Consider the following 4,316-nt stretch of genomic DNA (forward strand, 5'->3'; position numbering starts at 1 on the left):
AGAATAGCTCCCACTGTTTTCACAGTGTGCGGGACTCATCCTTCTTGCACATCTCATGATCGCAAGTGTACTCAATTTCCGTTATAAATATCTCTCATTGTTCTTTATTGCCTAGAACGATTCTAGAAAATCTACTTCTTAATAAACATTGCCACAATGGTATCTTAACCATCTTAATGTGTTTTGATTATGGTTTTGTCGGAAACCATGCGCAATCTCAATTGTCAATTGTCACTTGTGTAACACCCTTACACAATATTGCATCATAAACACTTTGCATCATAGCCTTAATGCTTCTGCAAGCACTTAAGGGTAATCTTTATAGCTCACTTGTAAAGATTACTTAAATTCGATTTTGAAAACAATTCATCATACTTAAAGCATGTGAAGTGTTATACATCATTTCTTTAATTGATTCGAGCAGCGGAAGCAAATGAAATCAATCAAATATGTTCAATTTAATTGAACTAGTCATGAATCTTATCAACATAAGACTTCTTACCGACGCTAATATCATGTGGATTTATCTTCATAAATCCGGATATTCAAGATGTATTATAATACTCCAAAAGTCTTAAATCATTCCTAATGATCAATATGTCATCCACATATCGGACTAATTAAAATTTCCGTAACTCCCACTAAACTTCATGTATAACCACAACTTCTCGACTTATCGAGAAATATTTTATCACATGATCAAAATGTTGATTCTAACTCATTGATGTCCTACTTAAGACCCTCTCTTAAGTTTCACATTATCTTAGGATTGCAAGAATCTACTAAACTCATGATATGTATTGAATACATTCCTTCTATTGAAGAAGTGGGTTTTAGATTCATTCGCTATGTATTTCATAATATTGAAACACAATCCCTAAGAAGATCCAAATATACTTAAGCATTTCAATTAGTGCAAAACTCTTTGCAACCAATCTTGCTTTGAAATATCTCTTTATTAGTGCAAAACCCTTTGTCACTAATCAAGCCCTTTATTTCGGATTCTCATGGCTCTAAGCCTTGTATTGAGTTGTGACTTAATCACTCTTATGTAAGTCATACGTTCATTACTTTCTAGAAGTAATCAACTTGAATCAAACAATTTCTTTTGTAAGTTATAAGCTCTTTGCTTTCTTAAAAGTAGCATGAATTCATCATTTTTAACAAGTGACGAATTTAACCTCCTAGGTTTTGAAGAAACAATGTCTTACACAAAACGTCTCATGTAGCCAAGAAAAAACCAGTTTCTTGCGACATAACATTCTCTATGGCTCTTGAATAATTTCTCCCACTCAGTCTTCTAGAAATAAACTTGTATTTTAGAAAGACAGCTTCATGAGCCGCAAACCCGTCGAGCTCGTGATAATTGCAAGGGAAAAATGAGCATTTGTTTCTTGTGAAAACTTACAACCATGGTACCCTTACCATTTCATATCTCATATGATTCGATTTAGTGGAAAAATAATTTAGACAAAAATGATAAAATCCCCAAAAGGATCAAGTAACTCAAAGTAACTTGATTGAAGTCCAAACCATATCGAATAGCGTTTGATCTCTTATCCATCCACACATTATTTCATAATGCGTGCTAAGAGAGATTAACTTGTGATACTATATCACATTTCCTTTGGCTTATATCAAAGTCTTCACTTTGATAATCCCATCACGACTAAATCGTGATTCCTTGAACTCTTTGAAATTCTTCAAAGATTTCTCTATTTACCTTATTAAGTGAACATACTAGCGTCAACTTAAATCGTTGGTAAAAGAAAATGATCAACCTATTTTGGATCGATGATTTACAACCTCGATCTCCTTTTCAACCAAAAAGCACGAGACATCTTGCTTTGAATACAAGATACGCATATACCATTAACAATCTAATGGTTTCAAGAGTACTCGATAACTCTTTGCGTTCATCATTCCAAAATTTAAGGTTTAATCTTGGGTTACCAATTTGAGTCTTACATCATCTTCATGATATATCATTCTAGTTTGGTTTAGAATATAATCACCTTGATGATGGGCTAGCCATACATCAAATCATGGTGTATAGGGTCACAAAAGTGAAAACCTCTTTTGTATCTTAACAAGTTTATATTCTTATTTAGAGTTAATGCACTTAATAGTCATAATTAAGTACAACTTTAAATCCAAAAACTAGATTGAGTACACAATTACTCTATCTCTCGACTTCATTGTTGCTAGTCGTCATATTCTAATCATCCTATGTATCAAACATAATGATGAAAACCACCACCGGTTTCTAATATTGACGGAGTAATACTAGCAAAATTTATGTTTAATCAAATAAACATTTAAAGAAGAAGGTTCAATTAGATGTCCCACAACTAACTTGTTGATTCTTCAATAATTTGGGGTAGTTTCCTTTCTCGTGTCTAACATTTAAGACAATGGAAACTTTATCGGTCGGGTTTGATAGGTTTAGTATCGTCATTCTCAACAACTTTACCTTTAACATTACCTTGTATCAATTCCATTATAATCTTTACTTCTTGAACCTCGTCCTCATCTTAACGGTTTAAGAGAATGCTCCCACTTAATTCAATGAGTCTTTGCTTTGAGAAGCAAAATTGAATTCATGAAGATTCATTCTTCATTTGTTCGTTTTAGTCTTAAAACTTTCATTGAAGTGGTTGCGTTATTTTGGTCAATTACTTAATTCGACAAAACTAATTACCAAAACAATTTATCGCTTCAAGGTACTTAATTCATTTAAGTACATGAAAAATAATCCATTGTAAGTAGATGTGTTAGTCAAGAATCAAAAACCTGTTTGATAATGAATAACTTTAATCTATACTCTTAACAAGAGATCCTTAGCAATGGTTCGTTTGAGGTTTTAGAAGCAAATTCAAATTTTGTCTTTAGTTACGATGTTTTAATGGAGATTTAATCAAAAACGAAATGATATCGTATATGAATTGTGGTAAAGAAATAGAACAATATAACAACGGAATAGTGGAAAACTTAACATTTATCGTTTTATTAATACTTGAAAAACAAGTAAAGCATTTACATAGTGATCTCTACCCAACTATGATAAATGATTCCAAGACCCAAATTCATATCGACTTAGGCACGGGGTAGCCGATGAAACCTTCATCAATATAACTCGGTGGATTAACCTTTTAATCGATTCTACTTTTAGAACTCTTGGTCGATAAAATTACTCTAATATTTATCTATAGCCCAAAACACATCAACAAGGGCACGGGGTAGCCGATGAAACCCTCATCAATTACTTTTGTTGAGTTCAATCCAAATTTCGAATAAATGTGTCCATTATCCAAACCCACATTAACTTAGGCACGGGGGAGCCGATGAAACCCTCATCAACATGAATTCGGTGGATTAGACATTTATCACCCACTTCCCCTACGTAACAAGGTTTGTACCCGGGGTAGCCGAGTGCACTCCCTCGCGAAATAGGTTTTCATGGTTTCTACTATTTGGTAAGGCTATGTCTCAATTGTTTGTTTTAGCGAGAGGTCATGTCAATTTATTATCTATCACGTTTTAAGTGAACTAAAGCGGTGAACTATGATAATTCTAATTGACACGGTCGATAAACTCGATAAAAAAAAAAAAAGAGGATGCATGTTTAGTTATGGCGATTTAGCGATGCATGCGACATAAAATAAAATGCAAGCATAAAAATAAATAAATCCTAGTATGGCCTTTCCTAAAAAAGAAAAACTATTAACCTATTACACATTCGGAAACCAACTCCATTGGTCCCTTGAACTTCGGTTGTGGCACGCATCTCTAGGTAACACCGTCTTTATGTATCGCCATTCTTGAAGAAATCCATCTTTTGGAACTCCGGAATGAATAAAATTACATAATAAATTACATAATTTCCTATTATACATTTGTAACTAAAATAAAATAAATCTATTAAATTACAAAACGGTGATACGAGATCACAATAAAAATTACAACCGAATCGGTATTCCCATACATTTCGGGAAATACCAATTAAAATCTAAGGCCATACTAAGTAAAATTACATAATTCAAAATTACATAAATTAAAATTATGACAATCATAAAGAAAAATGCAGCATTATAATATGTATGAACATGCTCAATTTTATGCTAAATCGCCTTTAATTAGCCAATATCGTATATTACTCGGTTTTTTACGGATTTGCGTGATTTCAACATTTTATAATCACAAAAATACATAAACTCATATTTATGCATAAGTTAATTACCCTAACCTCTTAGGACTCAAAATATAGTCTTCACTAATAATTTGACCATAATTAACCTTTATTTACAAAATTGTTC

Source organism: Silene latifolia, chromosome 11, assembly GCF_048544455.1.
Source record: "Silene latifolia isolate original U9 population chromosome 11, ASM4854445v1, whole genome shotgun sequence".
In the NCBI taxonomy this organism is placed as follows: domain Eukaryota; kingdom Viridiplantae; phylum Streptophyta; class Magnoliopsida; order Caryophyllales; family Caryophyllaceae; genus Silene; species Silene latifolia.